The 23,480-nt window shown below is 31.8% G+C and overlaps 23 non-coding genes and 1 pseudogene across 23 annotated transcripts; 12 read left to right on the top strand and 12 right to left on the bottom strand.

Moving 5' to 3' along the window:
• Nucleotides 1–968: 968 nt before the first annotated feature.
• LOC124531520 lies at nt 969–1,087 on the bottom strand. Its single transcript, XR_006966566.1, has one exon. It is a non-coding gene; the product is annotated as a 5S ribosomal RNA (ribosomal RNA).
• A 1,141-nt stretch (nt 1,088–2,228) lies between these two features.
• Nucleotides 2,229–2,347, top strand: LOC124531506. The gene has a single exon (XR_006966552.1). It is a non-coding gene; the product is annotated as a 5S ribosomal RNA (ribosomal RNA).
• A 611-nt stretch (nt 2,348–2,958) lies between these two features.
• LOC124531481 lies at nt 2,959–3,074 on the top strand. Its single transcript, XR_006966528.1, has one exon. It is a non-coding gene; the product is annotated as a U5 spliceosomal RNA (small nuclear RNA).
• Nucleotides 3,075–3,420: 346 nt separating this feature from the next.
• On the bottom strand, nt 3,421–3,539 carry LOC124531533. Its single transcript, XR_006966577.1, has one exon. It is a non-coding gene; the product is annotated as a 5S ribosomal RNA (ribosomal RNA).
• A 1,193-nt stretch (nt 3,540–4,732) lies between these two features.
• Nucleotides 4,733–4,851, top strand: LOC124531507. The gene has a single exon (XR_006966553.1). It is a non-coding gene; the product is annotated as a 5S ribosomal RNA (ribosomal RNA).
• Nucleotides 4,852–5,495: 644 nt separating this feature from the next.
• LOC124531488 lies at nt 5,496–5,611 on the top strand. The gene has a single exon (XR_006966535.1). It is a non-coding gene; the product is annotated as a U5 spliceosomal RNA (small nuclear RNA).
• A 1,716-nt stretch (nt 5,612–7,327) lies between these two features.
• LOC124531540 lies at nt 7,328–7,446 on the bottom strand. The gene has a single exon (XR_006966583.1). It is a non-coding gene; the product is annotated as a 5S ribosomal RNA (ribosomal RNA).
• A 1,615-nt stretch (nt 7,447–9,061) lies between these two features.
• On the top strand, nt 9,062–9,180 carry LOC124531548. Its single transcript, XR_006966591.1, has one exon. It is a non-coding gene; the product is annotated as a 5S ribosomal RNA (ribosomal RNA).
• A 561-nt stretch (nt 9,181–9,741) lies between these two features.
• LOC124531477 lies at nt 9,742–9,857 on the top strand. The gene has a single exon (XR_006966524.1). It is a non-coding gene; the product is annotated as a U5 spliceosomal RNA (small nuclear RNA).
• A 322-nt stretch (nt 9,858–10,179) lies between these two features.
• Nucleotides 10,180–10,298, bottom strand: LOC124531522. Its single transcript, XR_006966567.1, has one exon. It is a non-coding gene; the product is annotated as a 5S ribosomal RNA (ribosomal RNA).
• Nucleotides 10,299–11,007: 709 nt separating this feature from the next.
• Nucleotides 11,008–11,126, bottom strand: LOC124531546. Its single transcript, XR_006966589.1, has one exon. It is a non-coding gene; the product is annotated as a 5S ribosomal RNA (ribosomal RNA).
• Nucleotides 11,127–13,393: 2,267 nt separating this feature from the next.
• Nucleotides 13,394–13,509, bottom strand: LOC124531486. Its single transcript, XR_006966533.1, has one exon. It is a non-coding gene; the product is annotated as a U5 spliceosomal RNA (small nuclear RNA).
• A 654-nt stretch (nt 13,510–14,163) lies between these two features.
• On the bottom strand, nt 14,164–14,282 carry LOC124531545. The gene has a single exon (XR_006966588.1). It is a non-coding gene; the product is annotated as a 5S ribosomal RNA (ribosomal RNA).
• A 960-nt stretch (nt 14,283–15,242) lies between these two features.
• On the top strand, nt 15,243–15,358 carry LOC124531492. The gene has a single exon (XR_006966539.1). It is a non-coding gene; the product is annotated as a U5 spliceosomal RNA (small nuclear RNA).
• Nucleotides 15,359–15,720: 362 nt separating this feature from the next.
• Nucleotides 15,721–15,839, bottom strand: LOC124531508. Its single transcript, XR_006966554.1, has one exon. It is a non-coding gene; the product is annotated as a 5S ribosomal RNA (ribosomal RNA).
• Nucleotides 15,840–16,723: 884 nt separating this feature from the next.
• On the bottom strand, nt 16,724–16,837 carry LOC124531497. Its single transcript, XR_006966543.1, has one exon. It is a non-coding gene; the product is annotated as a U5 spliceosomal RNA (small nuclear RNA).
• A 388-nt stretch (nt 16,838–17,225) lies between these two features.
• LOC124531474 lies at nt 17,226–17,344 on the top strand (annotated as a pseudogene).
• A 721-nt stretch (nt 17,345–18,065) lies between these two features.
• On the top strand, nt 18,066–18,184 carry LOC124531523. The gene has a single exon (XR_006966568.1). It is a non-coding gene; the product is annotated as a 5S ribosomal RNA (ribosomal RNA).
• Nucleotides 18,185–18,497: 313 nt separating this feature from the next.
• Nucleotides 18,498–18,613, bottom strand: LOC124531475. Its single transcript, XR_006966522.1, has one exon. It is a non-coding gene; the product is annotated as a U5 spliceosomal RNA (small nuclear RNA).
• A 559-nt stretch (nt 18,614–19,172) lies between these two features.
• On the bottom strand, nt 19,173–19,291 carry LOC124531524. The gene has a single exon (XR_006966569.1). It is a non-coding gene; the product is annotated as a 5S ribosomal RNA (ribosomal RNA).
• Nucleotides 19,292–20,089: 798 nt separating this feature from the next.
• Nucleotides 20,090–20,208, bottom strand: LOC124531476. Its single transcript, XR_006966523.1, has one exon. It is a non-coding gene; the product is annotated as a 5S ribosomal RNA (ribosomal RNA).
• A 1,346-nt stretch (nt 20,209–21,554) lies between these two features.
• On the top strand, nt 21,555–21,670 carry LOC124531495. The gene has a single exon (XR_006966541.1). It is a non-coding gene; the product is annotated as a U5 spliceosomal RNA (small nuclear RNA).
• A 537-nt stretch (nt 21,671–22,207) lies between these two features.
• Nucleotides 22,208–22,326, top strand: LOC124531471. The gene has a single exon (XR_006966521.1). It is a non-coding gene; the product is annotated as a 5S ribosomal RNA (ribosomal RNA).
• Nucleotides 22,327–22,916: 590 nt separating this feature from the next.
• Nucleotides 22,917–23,032, top strand: LOC124531493. The gene has a single exon (XR_006966540.1). It is a non-coding gene; the product is annotated as a U5 spliceosomal RNA (small nuclear RNA).
• The last annotated feature ends 448 nt before the right edge of the window (nt 23,033–23,480 follow it).

Raw genomic sequence — 23,480 nt, forward strand, 5'->3', positions numbered from 1 at the left:
TTATATACAATTATTATTGTAATCAATTGATCAATACTTTGTAAAACTGTAATTAATATTATTCTATATGGCAGAACATTTAATACTGGCATGTAACACTATTTCTTATTTTAAATATGATTGAGCTGTCATTAGAAAACAATTGGACGATAGCGTGGCATTATAACAAAAGATTGAAGCATCATTGTAAAACGATATTATTTTGGCCATCCCGAACTACTGATATTATAATAGCCTTTTTTATCTCATTTTAAAAAGGCGTTACGCATTTCCCTCAATTGACGTTTGTGTGGAACTAGCTGGTGAATAATTAAAATGTTGATTTAATATCAGTTGCTGGAAGACAAATTTGTTACGGGAAGAGTTTTATTAACTTTCGCCGGCGGTTTTTCCGAACCGATACGATTTGGGAACCTTCAAGAAAAGAGCGTACTCCTTTCTTAAAGGCCGGCAACGCACCTGCAAGCCCCCTGGTGTTGCAGATGTCCATGGGCGGTGGTAGTCACTTTCCATCAGGTGAGCCTCCTGATCGTTTGCCACCTATGTCATAAAAAAATAATAATAACTGCCGTCATATGCTAAACGCATATAGCCCTGATGGACATTTGATGCAGCTTGCGTCATAAATCCTATGCGATTTTATTAACGACAATATGAACAAGTTATAATAATAACAAATGCTAGATTATAAATAACAATAGCTAATATGTTTGCCTTTAAAAAGTACAACTGGGACACTTATAGTTTTCTATTGGTAGGGTCTTAATATTAATTAATGGTATTTATATACTTGATGTATTTTTTTATTTTTCATCAGTCAACATCGTTATGGTATATGAAATAAATAATTAATGAGGCATTACATAAATGTTTTTTTAACAATTCGGAGCGATATATAAAATTTGAGTTTTTTTTTTATAAATATCGTAGTCAAAACATATATTTAATTTTGATATCAGTTGCAAAAAGGCCAACGACACGCGGTGTTCCCAGGCGGTCACCCATCCAAGTACTGAACGCGCCCGACGTTGCTTAACTTCGGTGATCGGACGAGAACCGGTGTATTCAACGTGGTATGGACGTTGGCGATGGTTCAACTAAAATTATGGATCATATCTTATATAAGTGTGTAATATTAAAAATTAAAAAAACAAGAGTTACTGTATATGTTTTATATATATATATATCGTATTTTAATAATTAACATAATATTTATAAATATTCTATTCAATAATTACGTAAACTACATATTAGATGAATTAAAAAAAAGCAAAGCAGGTACATTAAATAGAAGAAGCCCTAAAAATAAGCCTAATTTAACTTATAAATTTATCCTAACCTAAGTTTCACTATTAAATAAGATCAAGAAAGACAGTCTTCGTTCACTTAATTGTTTAATTATTTGTACAGCTTTAAAATACGGTGACCATGATATATTAACATGTACCTATGAATTTCAATTTTTTTTTATAATAATTGATTCACGAAACGGTGGTAATTAATTATTGAGGATTCAAAAACGCTTCAATGTGAACTTTACTTAAATTAAAATTGATTTGATTTAATTCATAGCACATATCTAGGCACCATTTAATGCGACAAATTCCTATTAGGTACTGTTTATATTGTCCAATGAATATTAGACGATGAATCTATATCACACACTGTACCCCAAAATTGTTATGTATATTATGCATTAAATTGTAGGGAACGAAGTTATTATTCTAAAATGAGAATTCTACAGGTGCCCTAAACTTATCTGCAATCATAATTATTGATGATAACAATGTACTATTTTATTTCCAATAATATTATGTTTGTGGGATATTATAAATATTAAGGGAATCAATGTCAGATCTTAGAGTAATAAGAATAAGAGCACCTTTTTTGAAAGTATAACGGTAAAGGTACTATACTCAACACGTATCTTATTTAAATAAAAATTACTACAAAATTTATTTATTTACGACATCACATTACAAACTTCTCAAATGATCATCGTTTCTTTACTATATTGTCCATGTATTATACACAAAGACATGTCTTTCGAATCACTCTATCTATTAAAAACGCCGAATCAAAATCCGTTGTGTAGAAAGGGACGTAGGGACAGAGTAAGGGATTTTTTTTCGTTTACGGTGACCATACAATATTTTCTTTGGAAATGGGTTTCATAAATTTAAAATTAATTACTTCTGAAACTGTACTTTAAATATGCTTTAGCAATCGCCAACGTCCATACCACGTTGAATACACCGGTTCTCGTCCGATCACCGAAGTTAAGCAACGTCGGGCGCGTTCAGTACTTGGATGGGTGACCGCCTGGGAACACCGCGTGTCGTTGGCTTTTTGCTATTGCTGATATCGAATTAAATCCACACCGTGTATTTCTTCCTGTTATCGATTTGTTTTTCTCTCTTTAAGAACGACAAACAATACTTTTTATCTAAGATCAGAATTATTAGTTAATTTGTATTTAAAAATTAGGTTGCAGCCGTGACTACGATATCTACTGATTTATGAATAGGAAGAGAAGGGTTCTTTCAGCATATCAGTATACTTTTTCTTGTAAAACCTTAACTAATTTCGGGCTGTAATATGTAGCTCCATCCAATAACACACTTTTTTTCGTTCAACTTTTAAAAATTGCAACCTCAGCTGATTAGGGCACATTTATAATTTTCTTATTTTATATATTTCTACTATCTATGGTCTATCGATGATCGTATCTATGATTATCCGAATCTTATCACAATATAGTTCTGGCTCGAGATATTTAAAACTATCCATTTAATATTTTTTTACAAATTATTAAATGAAACCGCTAACGCCATCTAGCGTCCGTATTGTATCATAAGCGCCGCTGATAGATGTCACTTAGCGAAAATTCAAGAGTTCTACATCGCGATGGCGGAATCATCAAATGAAAATATAACTATGTTTGCTTTCAGAGTATTGTATCTCTGGTTTCCCTTCAAAACGTATAAATCTTTCGCCTTTTACTAAAGATTTCCGTGGAGGGGAACACTCAAATGAGTCTTATATATTTTTGACAGTCCTACTTCGTTAGGATTAATAAACACTTAATACCAAAGTAATAAAGTTTGAATACGAATAATAGAACTCTATGAAAACGATCGCGCTATCAAAAGATTAACATCAGAAAATATAAGATTTTCACAAATATTTATTATTTTGTGTTTTTATTCACTCAAAATATTGAAGAGTTAATGAAATGCAACCCTGAAGCTAATTAGATATTGTAGTAAGAATGGAGGAGTAACGAATCGGACTTCATTGTTAAAAAAACATTATTTCAAAATAGTTATTGTAGATAACAAGGATTGTTTCGCACCTTAATCGATATTATAAGTAGAGCACAGAGATTTGATATTAAATTTGAAGTAGTGATAGCAAAAAGGCCAACGACACGCGGTGTTCCCAGGCGGTCACCCATCCAAGTACTGAACGCGCCCGACGTTGCTTAACTTCGGTGATCGGACGAGAACCGGTGTATTCAACGTGGTATGGACGTTGGCGATTGGTCCGTCATATTTAATGTAGACTTTAAAATGTTTCATTTTCGATATATGAAAGTCAGTTTAAATTCCCATAAAAAAATTATTTACAGTCACCGTACATAAAAAAATCAGAAGTGATAATAAATACCGATATAATAATATAGTCAAATTATAATAATGTTATTATTTAATATTTTAAAAGTTACCGATACAAGTAAATAAATCATACCTTAGTGATTGAAATAAAAAAGTAATTAATTCATGATAATAAAATTATTAGGTTGTTCATGCTTCTGTTTGTCTAGGGCCCCCACTGCTTTGTGGCCCGGGGCCTTCAGACCTTTAAATCCGGCTCTGCATGGCGCCAATGTATAGTCGAGGTAAGAAAAAGTTCGTCACTTTAAGATCTATTATCGTGTGCTCAGTATGGGCGATAATCTGCTTCTCCGATCGAGAATATATGACACTGACAGATATATTTTGACAATTCAGTAGACGATATCGTATCTAATTTTAATTTGTTATGACTAATTACGCCAATAGAAAGGCTTCATGTTGTTACAAAACAAGATTTAGTCCAAAGGGACGGTCTAGTGTAACATCTTTTGATACCCTATTTTGGACCAAGTTAGCAGACGATGTAAGTTTAATTTTATATTCAGTGGTCATTTAAGTGCTATAGTTTCTAAAGGTACTAAGAATTTACAACTTGATAAAGGAATGGTCGACGAAGGTTTTCTTACTCTAGCTGTACTTGAAGCCTTACATAACAAATTCCATGAAGGCCTTTACTGTGCAAAAAAATTGACATTAGATTAAGCGTTACACATTGTTTCCTGTATTACGTCATGATGACAAGATTTTCAATTCAAAGCGTAAGTAAGCTGTGTTACCAATTATTAATATCTCTAGTTAATCTTCAAAACGTGTAAATCCTTCACCTTTCCCAACAGTTTTCCGCAGAGGAAACAATCAAATTTGCCACGACTCTTTTATTTTAAAAGTCCTACTCATGCAAGATTGAAACAGGTAAACTCAATTTCGATAAATAAACAATATAATGAAATTGTATAGTTATAGTATTTCGCTTATTCATCTCTACTTTTTTGTGTGCGGTGACCATACAAAATTTTGTGGAAATACGAAAATTATTTCTTTTATTGAAAATGACACATATTTTAAAACTGAACATCAAATAAGACGTTGCATTCGCCAACGTCCATACCACGTTGAATACACCGGTTCTCGTCCGATCACCGAAGTTAAGCAACGTCGGGCGCGTTCAGTACTTGGATGGGTGACCGCCTGGGAACACCGCGTGTCGTTGGCTTTTGCTACTGTTGATATCGAATATTTATAATTAAAATTAAACAATGTCTTTGCGACTTTAATCGATTCTGATGTTTCTTTTAGTATGATAATCAATACTTCTCATCTACTATCAGAATTATTAGTTTGTATTTAAAAATCTATCCATCTTATGATTCATGGAAAACTCTGCTTTTTGTGTATATTTGTGTTATTTACATTAAAATCTCCATTTATTTGGGTGTTTCAATATGTGACACTGGTACCTTTTATTACAGAATAAAAACAGTTAAATTTATTTGGTGAACTTTTAACTCTTACAACTTTATGCCCGAGCCCTACTCAACTTTAGGGCACATTCATAATTTTATTTTTGATATCATTTGATAAAATTTCATAGAATTTATCTCTAAAATAACAACATTGCTAGAGCAACGATGGCCGCATTCATGAAAAAGATCAAATGACATTATATTTACTGCTCGATATATTTAAATTATTTGACGTTACTTTTTGTATTAAAATAAACCGACAACGCCATCTAGTGCTTTGTTCAGACGTCACGTTCCACAAAGAGATGTCACTTAATAAAAATTGAACAGTTCTACATCGCGATGGTGGAACCATCAAATGAAAATATAATTACATTTTGTGTTCCGAGGATAGTATCTCTGGTTTCCCTTCAAAACGCATAAATCTTTCGCCTTTTACTAAAGATTTCCGTGGAGGGGAACACTCAAATGAGTCTTAGATATTTTTGACAGTCCTTCTTCGGTAGGATTAATATTACACAACATACATCATTGATATATCCCTAAGTTGTAATATGAACTTGTACCAATGAATTTGCGTATTGTATTGGAATGAAAGACGTCACTCAAGAAATGTTAGTTGTGTACAACGTAGCAAATCCCACGAAATACGTTAATTTACATTACTTCTCCTTCGATTGGCTTAGACTTTGTGTAAACAATCATGCTACAAGTGTCGGCCCTAGTGGAATATAGTAAAACATATCTGAAAGTCTATATAGTGAAAATTACATCATAATGTTTGAAACACCCAAAGCTAACTATTCATCGAGGTTTCCAACTGCTTTAGGGACAAGTAATTTAATTGTTTAGGGCACTTTCATAATTCGTTCATTTCGGAGTTATAATTTTTAGGAGTTGTATTTTTTTTAAGTAAGATCTTTATTTTTTCGTAACGTACAATTTTTATTTTATTACATTTTTTTCTCTAGTCAGTCAGTCAGTCAGTTTAATTAAATGGAGTATTTACCACAGTTAGTTTTACCTAACAGTCGACACGTTGCGACCGATTTATTTTTAATTATAGTTGCGCAATCGTTACATTTATTTTCATATTAAGTGAAAATGTAAACAGTGTATTTAGTAATGTATAGTATAATTAAAAAGATAGATAAATATTAAGGAAGGGATAAACATTAATTAAGGGCATTTGTCAGGTAAGACATATCTTAATTATTAGTACAACTATGAGAGTGGTTAAAAGTTATTACGAAAGATCAAGAGCGTTTTTCAACCGACTTCCAAAAGGAGGAGGTTATCAATTCGTCTGTATTTTTAGTACACGTTTATTAATATTATAATAATAAATTTTATTATCCATATTCTACCATTGCTGTAATGTACCTGAGAATCTTACATAAAGTATTGCATGAAGACCTTCTTTTCTTTAGAACATTCTGTGCATTCTTTTCTTTCGTACAATCACGATGACAAGATTTTCAATTCAAAGCATAAGTAAGCTACGTTAACAATTATTAATATCTTTAGTTCATTTTCAAAATGTATAATTTTTTCAACTTTTCCTACACTTTTTTGCACAAGGTACATTCAAATGAGCCAAGACTCATTTCTTTTAAAAGTCCTACTAAAGCAATATTGACACAGTTATACCTAAGTGTAAGTAAATTTACTACATGAAAGATTTATTCCATAAATACATGTTATGTAGTTGTTTATTTTCCTTATTTCGCTTATTTACCTCTATTGTTGGTTGCGTACGGTGACCATACATTTTTTTTTGGGAATTTGAATTTATTTTCATACAATGAAAATAAATGATATTTTAAACTGTACTATTAATATCACACATTAATTGCCAACGTCCGAATTATCGTCAATACGACCATCGATTTTATCAAATGATATCAAAAATAAAATTATGAATGTGCCCTAAAATTAAGAAGGGTTCGGTAATAAGGTTGTAAGAGTTAGAAGTTCACCAAAAAAAAATTATTTTTTTTTATTCTATAATCAAATGTACCAGTGCCACATATTGAAATTCCAAATAAATGGAGATTTTTAATTTAAATAACACAAATATACACAAACAGCAGAGTTTTCCATGAATCATAAGATGGATAGATTTTTAAATACAAACTAATAATTCTAATAGTAGATAACAAGTATTGATTATCATACTAAAAGAAACACAATCGATAAAATAAATTTGAAGAAGTGATAGCAAAAAGCCAACGGCACGCGGTGTTCCCAGGCGGTCACCCATCCAAGTACTGAACGCGCCCGACGTTGCTTAACTTCGGTGATCGGACGAGAACCGGTGTATTCAACGTGGTATGGACGTTGGAGATCTGTCTATCTTATTTAGTGAAGACTTTAAAATGTTTCATTTTCGATATATGAAAGTAAGTTCAAATTCCCATAAAAAAATGATTTACGGTCACCGTACATAAAAAAGCAGGAAAGAAAAATTTCATAATATTGTATAATTTTTTATTATTATTATATTTATTGTATAATAACACATCGATTATAAATAATTATTTTAACAATAGGAAAAACCGACTTCAAACAGAACACTATTTTAAAACAAATGAATATGCATGTCCTCCTAAGTAAAATGAAATGAAAAATATTAGACTACTTAAAAGTCGATTTACGATTATATAACGTAGTTATAATTATTGTTGTATTTGGAGCTGGTGTCAGCCACGGGCACGCGCCTCAACAGTCAAAAGAAACAAGCGATATGAGCCCCTTGATTGACACAGTATATTATGGTCTAAAACGTATTTGTTAAATTATACTCGTATTGTTTTCGATAGATATACGATAGAGTTTTCTTGGCTCACACCGACTCCAAATATAGCAATAATTATAACTATATTGAATATAATAATTACAACGAATCGACTACACGAATAAGCTACGTAATTCGAAATGCGATAAGTGTTCAGTGATCCACATACATGATACTGGAAATAAAACAATACATTGTTACCATCAACCATTATGAGTGCAGTTAAATTTAGGGAACCTGAATAATTTTCTCATTTCCTAATATTAACTACATTCTCTGTAATTTAGGTCTCGTCGTGTATTATTCGTTGTATTTTACAATAGTCAATTTTAGTATCCATATGCTAACATGGCGCTAATGTACAGTCGGGATAAGAAAGGGTTCGTCACCTTAAGATCTATTATCGTGTGCTCAGTATGGGCGATAATCTGCTTTTCCGATCGAGAATATATGACACTGACAGATATATTTTGACAATTCAGTAGACGATATCATATCTTATTTTAATTTGTAATGACTAATTACGCCAATAAAAAGGCTTCATGTTGTTACAAAACAAGATTTAGTCCAAAGGGACGGTCTAGTGTAACATCTTTTGATACACTATTTTGGACCAAGTTAGCAGACGCTATAGTTTCAAAAGGTACTAAGAATTTACAACTTGATAAAGGAATGGTGGACGAAGGTTTTCTTACTCTAGCTGTACTTGAAGCCTTACATAACAAATTCCATGAAGGCCTTTACTGTGCAAAAAAATTGACATTAGATTACGCGTTACACATTGTTTCCTGTATTACGTCATGATGACAAGATTTTCAATTCAAAGCGTAAGTAAGCTGTGTTACCAATTATTAATATCTCTAGTTAATCTTCAAAACGTGTAAATCCTTCACCTTTCCCAACAGTTTTCCGCAGAGGAAACAATCAAATTTGCCACGACTCTTTTATTTTAAAAGTCCTACTCATGCAAGATTGAAAGAGGTAAACTCAATTTCGATAAATTAACAACATAATGAAATTGTATAGTTTTAGTATTTCGCTTATTCATTTCTACTTTTTTGTGTGCGGTGACCATACAAAATTTTGTGGAAATACGAAAATTATTCCTTTTATTGAAAATGACACATATTTTAAAACTGAACATCAAATAAGACGTGACAGCCGCCAACGTCCATACCACGTTGAATACACCGGTTCTCGTCCGATCACCGAAGTTAAGCAACGTCGGGCGCGTTCAGTACTTGGATGGGTGACCGCCTGGAAACACCGCGTGCCGTTGGCTTTTTGGTATTGCTGATATCTAATATTTATTATTACATTCACACCGTATATTTGTTACTTTAATCGATTGTGTTTCTTTTAGTATGGTAGTCAATACTTGTTATCTACTATCAGAATTATTAGTTTGTATTTAAAAATCTATCCGTCTAATGATTCATGAAAAAATCTCCTCTTTGTGTATATTTGTGTTATTTACATTAAAATCTCCATTTATTTAGGTGTTTCAATATGTGACACTGGTACCTTTTATTACAGAATAAAAACAGTTAAATTTATTTGGTGAACTTTTAACTCTTACAACCTTATGCCCGAGCCCTACTCAACTTTAGGGCACATTCATAATTTTATCATTTGATAAAATTCCTAAGGATTTCCCTCGCAAATTACTACGTTGACATTACTTTTTGTATTAAAATAAACCGTCGCGTCCACACCATCTAGTGTCTAGTTCATGCGTCACGCGCCATAGATAGATGTCGCTTACCAAAAATTGAACAGTTCTGTATCACGGTGGTGGAATGATCAAATGATATCATAAGTACGCTTTGAATTGAGAGAATGGTATCTCTGGTTTCCCTTCAAAACGTATAAATCTTTCGCCTTTTACTAAAGATTTCCGTGGAGGGGAACACTCAAATGAGTCTTACATATTTTTGACAGTCCTACTTTGGTAGGATTAATAAACAATGTAATAAGGTTTAAAATCTCTATCTTTATCTTATATTACGCCATAAAATATAAGTATTTCAACTATGCAATTACCCAAGTATTTATTATATTATGTTTGTATTCACTAAAAATATTTAAGAGTCATTGAAATGCAACCCGGAAGCTAATTAGATATTAAAATCCCGTGGCCAGGCGGTAATGGTTTAATACAAAATAATTATAAAATGTTATAGTAGATAACAAAGTTCTTAACTTAAAAAGACAAGCATATTAATCGAGTTATAGTAGTGAACACAGATGTGATATTAAATTTGAAGTAGTGATAGCAAAAAGCCAACGGCACGCGGTGTTCCCAGGCGGTCACCCATCCAAGTACTGAACGCGCCCGACGTTGCTTAACTTCGGTGATCGGACGAGAACCGGTGTATTCAACGTGGTATGGACGTTGGCAATTGCTCAGTCATATTTAATGTAGACTTTAAAATATTTCATTTTCGATGTATGAAAGTCAGTTTAAATTCCCATAAAAAATATTTACGGTCACCGTACATGAAAAAGCAATAGTAAAAAAATTTAATAATATTGTAATCACATTGAATAAAATGTCTAACCTACCTAAGTAGGACTTTTTCTACTGTGCCTTCTGAAGTATCTATACAAACCGAAATGAATCGAATACACGAACAAGCTACGTAATATGAAATGCGATAAGTGTTGAGTTATCTACATACATGATTCTGGAAATAAAACAGTACATTGTTTCTATCAACCATTATGAGTGCAGTTAAATTTAGGGAACCTGAATAATTTTCTCATTTCCTACTAATAACTACATTCCCTACAATTTAGGTCTCGTCGTGTATTATTCGTTGTATTTTACAATAGTCAATTTTAGTATCCATATGCTAATATGGCGCTAATGTACAGTCGGGGTAAGAAAAGGTTCGTCACCTTAAGATCTATTATCGATATATATTATAGATAAAGAAAAGAGTTTTTCATGAATCATTAGATGGATACATTTTAAATACATACTAATAATTCTGATATTAGGTAACAGGTATCGATTATCATACTAAAAGAAACATCATAATCGATAAAAGTAACAAATATACGATGTGATTGTAACAATAAATATAAAATATCAGCAATAGCAAAAAGCCAACGACACGCGGTGTTCCCAGGCAGTCACCCATCCAAGTACTGAACGCGCCCGACGTTGCTTAACTTCGGTGATCGGACGAGAACCGGTGTATTCAACGTGGTATGGACGTTAGCGATTAGTGTGTGATATTAAATGTACAGTTTAAAATATCATTTATTTCAATAGATGAAAATAAATTCAAATTCCCAAAAAATAAACTGTATGGTCACCGTACGCAAAAAACAATAGAGGTAAATAAGCGAAATAAGGAAAGTAAACAACTTCATAACATGTATTTACCAATAAATCTTTCATGTAGTAAATTTACTTACACTCAGTTATAACTGTGTCAATATTGCTTTAGTAGAACTTTTAAAAGAAACGAGTCTTGGCTCATTTGCATGTCTCTTGTGCAAAAACCTGTAGGAAAAGTTGAAAAATTTATACGTTTTGAAAATGAACTAAAGATATTAATAATAGTTAACGCAGCTTACTTATGCTTTGAATTGAAAATCTTGTCATCGGAATAGAGGAAATAACGCACAATAAAGGCCTTCATGCAATATCTTATGTAAGACTCCCAGGTACATTACAGCAATGGTAGAATATGGATAATAAAATTTATCATTATGAAATATTAGTCAAAACACAACTAGTAATAGACGACGGAACCTGGATTGTAGGACGAAAGAATTATAGGAACGTTTTTAATATTACACGACGGGAAGTTAAGTATCGGGGACGAAGATATTATGAATTGAGAAAATTATACAGGTGCCCTTAATTTATTTGCGATCATAATAGAATTATTGAAAATTGGTAACTATTTACTGTTTTATTTCGAATATCATGTATGTATACCTTTAATATTAACAATATCCCAAATACACATTTAAACTAAAATAATTAGATCATTTTTAAAATTAATAATTATGATGGCAATAAAATTTAGGGCACCTGTATAATTTTTCACATGTCATAATGTCTTCGTCCCCAATACTTTACTTCAAGTCGTGTAGTATATGAATTATCTTTTGACAAAGATTTTATAAAAATAAATTTAAATTTCCCAATGCCTTCAGTTTCTTCAAGATCAAGGAATCTTTCAGGCACCTTCCATTTCCGTCATCAGATTATTTCAGTGACATCATAGTACTGTCATTTATCATTGAGGAAGTGTGAAAAGTTTCAATTTAATCCGACGTTTGAAATGGGTAAAAAATATATTCTTTAAACGAAATATTTTTAAAAACGTACATTAAATATGACAAAACCGTTGCCAACGCCCATACCACGTTGAATACACCTTATATACGATTACAGCAGTATTCAACGTGGTATGGACGTTGGCAATTGCACAGTCATATTTAATGTACATCTAAAACAAAGTGTACAACTAAAACAAACTTTATTTAACCGCTCTCATAGTTGTACTATTAATTCAGACATATTTTACCTGACAAATGCCCTAAATTCATGTTTATAGGTTTGCATTTTTAATTATACTATATATTATCATAGAAAAATACTATGTACTTAAAAAAACAAAATAGAAACATTTTGCAATTATTAAAAATAAATAGGTCACGACGATTCGATTATCAAGTAGACTAACTATAGTAAATGCTACATGTGATTAAACCATGACTAATATGTGCTTTTCCAAACAACTTTTAATATAGTATGTAAAATCACCACACAAAAACCAATGAAACAGGCATCGAAAAAATAAAGATCTTACTTCATAAAAAATACAAATTGTAAGTCCGAAATGAACGAATTATGAAAGTGCTCTAAACAACTAAGTTACCTGTTCCTATAATGGTTGGCAACCACAACAAATATTTAGCATAAGCCTATTCAAACGTTTTCATATGATGTTCTTGTCACAATATAAACTTTCGGATATGTTCTACTATATTTCAATAGGACCAACACGTGTAGCATGGTTATTAACATAAAGTCTAATCATATTGAAGGAGATCTACAGCTGTATCTTAGATTAACATATTTCAAGGGATTTGCTATATTATATTCTAGGAACAGTTCTTGGGTAATATCTTTAATTTTAATACAATACACAATACAGATTATTGCGAGACCACATTACAACTTAAAGATGTTTTAATTATATTTTTAGAACCAGAAGTAGGAAGTAGGTTAACCTCTAAAACAATTATCTTTAATTTATAATAACAATCAATCTACCACAAAAGAAAAACATTTAGTCTACAACACAAATAACCATCAATAATCACATTACACCGTAATAATTATAATTGCAATTCTCAATGTGTCAACTACAAATCTCCCGCATTTTTTTTTTAAATAGGGAAGTTGTATGACTTGCTGATGTCACTTGTTTATTCCAACAATATTATATTAATTATAATAAATTATTAATCCGACCAAAGTAGGACCGTCAAAAATATGAAAGACTCATTTGAGTGTTCCCCTCCACGGAAATCTTTAGTAAAAGGCGAAAGATTTATACGTTTTGAAGGGAAACCAGAGATACTATCCTTTGAACACCAAAACATATCTATATCTTCATTTGATCGTTTTACCATCGCGATGTAGAACTGTTCAATTTTCGCAAAGCGACATCTATCTATGGCGCGTGACGTATGAACAAATGACATTAGATGGCGTCGACGCGACGGTTCACTTTGATACAAAAAGGAATGTCAAATAATTTAAATGTATCGAGCAGTAATTATTGTGTCATGTGATCTGAATTATCATAAATACGACCATCGCTAGCAACGTTGTAATTTTAGAGGGAAATTCTTAAAAATTTTATCAAATGTTAAAATTATGAATGTGCCCTAAAGTTGATTAGGGCTCGGTAGTAAGATTGTAAGAGTTAAAAGTTTACGCAAAAAATTTATGGTAACACTGGTGCATTTTATTCTATAATAAAATGTACTAGTGTTACACATCGAAATACCCAAAAGAATGGAGATTTTAATTTAAAAAACACAAATATAAACAAATGGACGAGTTTTTTCATGAATAATCAAACGGATAGATTTTTAAATAAAAACTAATAACTCTGATAGAAGATAACAAGTAGAGATTATCGTACTATAAGAAACATCACAATCGACAAAAGTAACAAATAAACGGTGTGAATTTAATAATAAATATTAGATGTCAGCAATAGCAAAAGGCCAACGACACGCGGTGTTCCCAGGCGGTCACCCATCCAAGTACTGAACGCGCCCGACGTTGCTTAACTTCGGTGATCGGACGAGAACCGGTGTATTCAACGTGGTATGGACGTTGGCAATTGTACTGGCGTATTTATTGTAGAGTATAAAATATTTCATCTTCGATATATGAAAGTAATTCAAATTCCCATAAACATAATTATTTACGGTCACCGTACATAAACAAGCAAAAGTGATAAATAAGCGTAATAAAAAAAATAGAATAAAAAATGTAATAATATTGTAAACTCATAAAATAATAAAATGAATAAAATGTTTAACCTACCAAAGTAGGACTTCTCCTACTGTGCCTTCTGAAATGTCTATACGAACCGTAATAAATCGAATACACGAATAATTTACGTAATTTGAAATGCAATAAGTGTTGAGTGATCCACATACATGATGTTAGAAATAAAGCAGTACATTGTAACCAAAAAGAAGACGGTGTGTATTTAACACACCGTCTTCTTTTTGGTTTTAATCGTTTGATTTTCTTTCTTTAAGTACGACAAACAATACTTTTTATTTAAGATCCGAATTATTAGTAAATTTGTATTTAAGGTTGCTGCCGTGACTACAATATCTACTGATTTATGAAGAGGAAGAGAAGGGTTCTTTCAGCATATCAGTATTCTTTTTCTAGTAAAACCTTAACTAATTTCGAGCTGTAATATGTAGCTCCATCCAAAAACACAGTTTATTTTTCGTTCAACTTTTAAAAATTGCAACTTCAGCTGATTAGGGCACATTTATAATTTTCTTATTTTATATATTTCTACTATCTATGGTCTATCGATGGTCGTATCTATGATTATCCGAATCTTATCACAATATAGTTCTTGCTCGAGATATTTAAAGCTATCCATTTAATATTTTTTTACAAATTATTAAATGAAACAGCTAACGCCATCTAGCGTCCGTATTGTATCATAAGCGCCGCAGATACATGTCGCTTAGCGAAAATTCAACAGTTCTACATCGCGATGGTGTTATCATCAAATGAAAATATAATAACGTTTTGCGTTCATATAATGGAATCTCTGGTTTCGCTTCAAAACGTATAAATCTTTCGCCTTTTACTAAAGATTTCCGTGGAGGGGAACACTCAAATGAGTCTTATATATATTTGACAGTCCTACTTCGGCAGGATTAATAAACAAATAATACCAAAGTAATAAGTTTTGAAAACAAATAATACAACTTAATAAAAACGATCGCGCTATCAAAAGATTTACAACAGAAAATATAAGTTTTAGCTTGCAATTACATAAGTACCATATTTATTATTTTGTGTTTTTATTCAGTAAAAATATTGAAAAGTCAATAAAATGCAACCCGGAAGCTGATTAGATATTACAGTAAGAATGGTGGAGTAACGATTCGGACTTCATTGTTAAATAAACATTATTTCAAAATAGTTATAGATAGATAACAAGAATTGTTTCGCAACTTAATCGATATAATAAGTAGAGTACAGAGATGTGATATTAAATTTGAATAAGTGATAGCAAAAAGCCAACGACACGCGGTGTTCCCAGGCGGTCACCCATCCAAGTACTGAACGCGCCCGACGTTGCTTAACTTCGGTGATCGGACGAGAACCGGTGTATTCAACGTGGTATGGACGTTGGCGATTACAAGCCCATATTTAATGTACAAGTAAAACAAACTTTATTTACATACGAATTATTAAAATAAATCCTTATTCCCAAAAAATCTACTTTTTATGCTAAACCTACATAAAAGTATTATAGAAAAATAAACTGAATATTTACAGGTTGTCTATCAGAAATGTTAAAGTAGACATTACTATATGTAATTCTAGAAAAAGGCGCTCTCGATTTCTCATAATAACTTTTAACCACTTTCATAGATGTTGATAAATGCCCTAAATTAATGTTCATAGAACTTTTTAATTATACTTTATAAATATTACTTTATAAATTGTAAGAATACTATTTACAATTTTACTTAATATTCAAACAAAATCAAACATTTTGCAATTATTAAAAATAAATTGGTCACGACGAGTCGACTGTCATGTACACTAACTATGGTTAATGCTACATGTGATTTAACCTTGACTAATATGTGCTTTTCCAAACAACTTTTAATATTGTATGTAAAATCACCACACAAAAACCAATGAAACAGAAATCGAAAAAATATAATAAAGATCTTACTTCATAAAAAATACTCTTACAAATAGTAAGTTCGAAATGAACGAATTATGAAAGTGCCCTAAACAACTAAGTTGCCTGTCCCTATAACGGTTGGCAACCACAACGAATAGTTAGTATTAGCTGATTCAAACATTTTCGTATGATGTTATTTTTACAATAAAGACTTTCAGATATGTTTTACTATATTTCAATGGGGCCGACTCGTGTAGCATGATTATTTACATAAATTATAATCATATTGTAGGATGTCTAAAGCTGCATCTTAGAAAAACATACACTATATTGTACACTACGAACAGTTCTTGGGCAAAGTATTTTATTACAATATAATACACAATACATATGATTACAAGTCCACATTACAATTTGTCAAATTAAAGATCCCCTCCACGGAAATATTTAGTAAAAGGCGAAAGATTTATACGTTCTGAAGGGAAACCAGAGATACAATATTCTGAACACAAAACGTAATTATATTTTCATTGGATGTTTCCACCACCGCGATGTAGAACTGATCAATTTTTGCTAAGCGACATCTGTCTGTGGAACGTGACGTATGAACAAAGCACTAGATAGCGTTGACGGTTTATTTTAATACAAAAAGTAACGTCAAATAATTTAAATATATCGAGCAGTAAATATAATGTCATGTGATCTGAATTATCGTCAATACGACCATCGATTTTATCAAATGATATCAAAAATAAAATTATGAATGTGCCCTAAAATTAAGTAGGGCTCGGTAATAAGGTTGTAAGAGTTAGAAGTTCACCAAAAAAAATTAATTGTTTTTATTCTATAATCAAATGTACCAGTGTCACATATTGAAATTCCAAATACCGTCCATACCACGTTGAATACACCGGTTCTCGTCCGATCACCGAAGTTAAGCAACGACGGGCGCGTTCAGTACTTGGATGGGTGACCGCCTGGAAACACCGCGTGTCGTTGGCTTTTTGCTATTGCTGATATTTTATATTTATTGTTAAAATCACATCGTATATTTGTTACTTTTATCGATTATGATGTTTCTTTTAGTATGATAATCGATACTTGTTACCTAATATCAGAATTATTAGTATGTATTTAAAAATGTATCCATCTAATGATTCATGAAAAATTCTTCTCTTTGTCTATAATATATATCGATAATAGATCTTAAGGTGACGAACCTTTTCTTACCCCGACTGTACATTAGCGCCATGTTAGCATATGTATACTAAAATTTACTATTGTAAAATACAACGAATAATACACGACGAGACCTAAATTATAGGGAATGTAGTTATTATTAGGAAATGAGAAAATTATTCACGTACCCTAAATTTAACTACACTCATAATGGTTGATAGAAACAATGTACTGTTTTATTTCCAGTATCATGTATGTAGATAACTCAACACTTATCGCATTTGAAATTACGTAGCTTGTTCTTGTATTCGATTTATTTCGGTTTGTATAGATACTTCAGAAGGCACAGTAGAAGAAGTCCTACTTAGGTAGGTTAGACATTTTATTCAATGTGATTACAATATTATTAAATTTTTTATTTTCATTATCACTATTGCTTTTTCATGTACGGTGACCGTAAATATTTTTTATGGGAATTTAAACTGACTTTCATACATCGAAAATGAAATATTTTAAAGTCTACATTAAATATGACAGGGCAATTGCCAACGTCCATACCACGTTGAATACACCGGTTCTCGTCCGATCACCGAAGTTAAGCAACGTCGGGCGCGTTCAGTACTTGGATGGGTGACCGCCTGGGAACACCGCGTGCCGTTGGCTTTTTGCTGTCACTACTTCAAATTTTATATCACATCTGTGTCCACTACTATGACTTGATTAATATGCTTGTCTTTTTAAGTTAAGAACTTTGTTATCTACTATAACATTTTATAATTATTTTGTATTAAACCATTACCGCCTGGCCACGGGATTTTAATATCTAATTAGCTTCCGGGTTGCATTTCAATGACTCTTAAATATTTTTAGTGAATAAAAACTTAATATAATAAATACTGAGGTAAAAGCATACTTATATTTTATCGCGTAATATAAGATAAAGATAGAGATTTCAAACCTTATTAGATTGTTTATTAATCCTACCAAAGTAGGACTGTCAAAAATATATAAGACTCATTTGAGTGTTCCCCTCCACGGAAATCTTTAGTAAAAGGCGAAAGATTTGTACGTTTTGAAGGGAAACCAGAGATACCATTCTCTTAATACAAAGCGTATTTATGATATCATTTAATCATTCCACCACCGTGATACAGAACTGTTCAATTTTTGGTAAGCGACATCTATCTATGGCGCGTGACGCATGAACCAGACACTAGATGGTGTCGACGCGACGATTTATTTTAATACAAAAAGTAATGTCAACGTCGTAATTTTAGAGGAAAATTCTTAGAAATTTTATCAAATGATAAAATTATGAATGTACCCTAAAGTTGAGTAGGGCTCGGTAATTAGGTTGTAAGAGTTAAAAGTTCACCAAAAGTTTTAACTGTTTTTAATCTGTAAAACAGGTACCAGTATCACAAATTGACATAGCCAAATAAATAGAAATTTTAATTTAAATAACACAAATATACACAAAGGGGAAATTTTTCCATGAATCATTAGATGGAGAGATTTTTAAATACAAACTTATAATTCTGATAGTAGATAACAAGTATTGACTATCGTACTAAAAGAAACACAATCGATTAAAGTAACAAATAAACGGTGTGAATGTAATAATAAATATTAGATATCAGCAATACCAAAAAGCCAACGGCACGCGGTGTTCCCAGGCGGTCACCCATCCAAGTACTGAACGCGCCCGACGTTGCTTAACTTCGGTGATCGGACGAGAACCGGTGTATTCAACGTGGTATGGACGTTGGCGAATGCAATGTCTTATTTGATGTTCAGTTTTAAAATATGTGTCATTTTCAATAAAAGAAATAATTTTCGTATTTCCACAAAATTTTGTATGGTCACCGCACACTAAAAAGTAGAGATGAATAAGCGAAATACTAAAACTATACAATTTCATTATATTGTTAATTTATCGAAATTGAGAGAAATCTTATTAACACAGTTTATTTTTCGCTCAACTTTTAACAATTACAACCTCAGTTGATTAGGGCACATTTTTATTTTTCTTATTTTATAAATTTCTAACAATTGCTCTCTTACATAACAACGCCGCTATCGATGGTCGCATCCATGATTATCCGAATTCTATCACAATATAATTCTTGCTAGAGATATTTAAAGCTATCCATTTAATATTTTGTTTACATAAAATGAAACCTCTAACGCCATCTAGCGTCCGTATCGTATCATAAGCGCCGCAGATAGATGTAGCTTAGCGAAAATTCAACAGTTCTACTTCGCGATGGTGACCATTCCGGTCAAATGAAGATATAGGTACGTACCGTCATAAAAAGTTGGTATCTCCGGTTTCTTATACTAAAGATTTCCGTGGATGGGAACACTCAAATGAGTCACTCATTGAAATGCAACCCGGAAGCTAATTAGATATTATAGTAAGAATAAGGAGTTACGATTCGGACCTGATTGTTAAATTAAAATTATTTAAAAGTAGATATAGTAAATAACAAGGATTGTTTTTCAAATTAATCGATATAATAAGTAGAGCACAGAGATGTGATTAAATTTGAAGAAGGGATAGCAAAAGGCCAACGACACGCGGTGTTCCCAGGCGGTCACCCATCCAAGTACTGAACGCGCCCGACGTTGCTTAACTTCGGTGATCGGACGAGAACCGGTGTATTCAACGTGGTATGGACGTTGGCAATTGCCGTGTTATATTTAATGTACATGTTAAACAAATTTTATTTACATACGAATTACTTAAATAAATCACAATTTCCACAAAATCTTATTTTTATGCTCACCCTACATAAAAGTATTATAGAAAAATAAACTTATTTACAGGTTGTCTATTACATCAGAAATGTTAAAGTAGACATTACTATGTGTAATTCTAGAAATAGGCGCTCTGGACGTCTCTTAATAACTTTTAAACGCTCTCATTGTTGTACTAATAATTCAGATATGTCTTACCTGACAAATGCCCTAAAATCAGTTTTAAAGATCTTTTTAATTATACTATACATTAGTAGAAATAATTTTTACAATTTTACTTAATATTAAAACAAAATAGAAACATTTTGCAATTATTAAAAATAAATTGGTCACGACGAGTCGCTATCATGTAGCCTAACAAAGGTAAATGCTACATGTGATTAAACCGTGACTAATATTTGCTTTTCCAAATAACTTTTAATAAAGTATGTAAAATCACCACACAAAAACCAATGAAACAGACATCGAAAAAATATAATAAAGATCTTACTTCATAAAAAATACAACTCTTACAATTATAAGCCCGAAATGAACAAATTATGAAAGTGCCCTAAACAACTAAGTTGCCTGTCCCTATAAAGGTTGGCAACCTTAACAAATAGCATAAGCCGATTCAAACTTTTAATAAACTAATATTTGTTAATGTAATAATTCACACCGTATATTTGTTACTTTTGTCGATTGTGATGTTTCTTAAAGTACGATAATCTATACTTGTTATCTTCTATCAGAGTTATTAGTTTTTATTTAAAAATCTATCCGTTCCATTATTCATGAAAAAAACTCGTCCATTTGTTTATATTTGTGTTTTTTAAATTAAAATCTCCATTCTTTTGGGTATTTCGATATGTAAGACTAGTACATTTTATTATACTTAGAATAAAATGTACCAGTGTTATCATAATTTTTTGGTAAACTTTTAACTCTTACAATCTTATTACCGAGCCCTAATCAACTTTAGGGCACATTCATAATTTTATCATTTGATAAAATATTTAAGAATTTCCCTCTTAAATTACAACATTGCTAGCGATGGTCGTATTTATGATAATTCAGATCACATGACACAATAATTACTGCTCGATACATTTAAATTATATGACATTCCTTTTTGTATTAAAGTGAACCGTCTTGTAGACGCCATCTAGTGTCTTGTCCATACGTCACGCGCCATAGATAGATGTCGCTTTGCGAAAATTGAACGAAAGTTCTACATCGCGATGGTAAAACGATCAAATGAAGATATAGCTATGTTTTAGTGTTCAAAGGATGGTATCTCTGGTTTCCCTTCAAAACGTATAAATGTTTCGCCTTTTACTAAAGAATTCCGTGGAGGGGAACACTCAAATGAGTCTAAGACATTTTTGACGGTCCTACTTCGGTAGGATTAATAATTCATTATACTTAATGTAACATCATTAAAAGATCTTTAAGTTGTAATGTGGACACGTACTAATATGTATTGTGTGTTGTATTGTAAAGAAAGACATTACGCAAGAACTATTAGTAGTGTACAATACAGCAAATCCCTTGAAATATTTTAATCTAAGATGCAGCTTTAGATCTCCTTCAATATGATTAGACTTTATGTAAATAATCATGCTACACGTGTCGGCCCTATTGAAATATAGTCAAACATATCTGAAAGTCTTTATAGTAAAAATAACATCAAACGAAAATGTTTGAATCAGCTAATGCTAACTATTTGCTGTGGTTGCCAACTGTTATAGGGACAGGTAACTTAGTTGTTTAGGGCACTTTCATAATTCGTTCATTTTGAACTTACTATTTGTAAAACGCTTAATTATCACTTCTGATTTTTTATGTACGGTGACTGTAATTAATTTTTTTATGGGAATTTAAACTGACTTTCATATATCGAAAATGAAACATTTTAAAGTCTACATTAAATATGACGAAGCAATCGCCAACGTCCATACCAGGTTGAATACACCGGTTCTCGTCCGATCACCGAAGTTAAGCAACGTCGGGCGCGTTCAGTACTTGGATGGGTGACCGCCTGGGAACGCCGCGTGTCCTTGGCCTTTTGCTATTGCTGATATCTAATATTTATAAGTAAATTTACACACAAATAAAACTTTTTATCTACGATCAGAATTATTAGTTTATTTGTATTTAATAAATGGGTTGGAGCCGTGACTATGATATCTAATGATTTGTGAGTAGGTAGATAGAGAAGGGTTCTTTGAGCACATCAGTTTACTTTTTTCAAGTAGAAACCTCAATTTATTTTGAGCTGTATTATGTAGCTCCATCTAATTAACACAGTTGGTTATTTCGCTCTGACAATTGCAACCTCAGTTGATTAGGTTACTTTTATAATTTTCTTATTTTATAATTTTCTAACAATTCCTCTTTAACATAACAGCGTCCCTATTGATGGTCGCATTCATGCTTATCCAAATCCAATCACAATATAATTCTGGCTCGAGATATTTAAAGCGATCCATTTAATATTTGTTTACATCAAATGAAACCGCTAACGCCATCTAGCGTCCGTATCGTGTCATAAACGCCGCAGAAAGATGTCACTTAGCGAAAATTTAACAGTTCTACATCGCAATGGTGGAATCATCAAATGAAAATATAATTTCGTTTTGTGTTTAATAGGTGACATCTCTGGTTTCCCTTCAAAACGTATAAATCTTTCGCCTTTTACTAAAGATTTCCGTGGAGGATAACACTCAAATGAGCCTAAGACATTTTTGACAGTCCTACTACGGTAGGATTTATTATACTTAATCTAATTTCTATAAAGATCTTTATGTTTTGCAATAATGTGGACTTGTAATAATTTCTATTGTGTATTGTAATAAAATACATAACCCAAGAACTGTTAGTAGTATACAATATAGCAAATCCCATGCAATATGTTTATCTAAGATGCAGCTTTAGATCTCCTACAATATGATTAGACTTTATGTAAATAATCATGCTTCACGTGTCGGCCCTATTGAAATATAGTAAAACATATCTGTGAGTCTTTATTGTAAAAATTGCATGGTAATGTTTAAAGGTATGAACATTAATTTAGGGCATTTGGCAACATCTATGAGAGCGGTTAAAAGTTATTATGAGAAATCGAGAGCCCCTTTTTCTAGAATTACACATAGTAATGTCTGCTTTAATATTTCTGTTCGCACATATAATAGGCAACCTGTAAATATTAAGTTTATTT

Source organism: Vanessa cardui, chromosome 7, assembly GCF_905220365.1.
Source record: "Vanessa cardui chromosome 7, ilVanCard2.1, whole genome shotgun sequence".
NCBI lineage: Eukaryota > Metazoa > Arthropoda > Insecta > Lepidoptera > Nymphalidae > Vanessa > Vanessa cardui.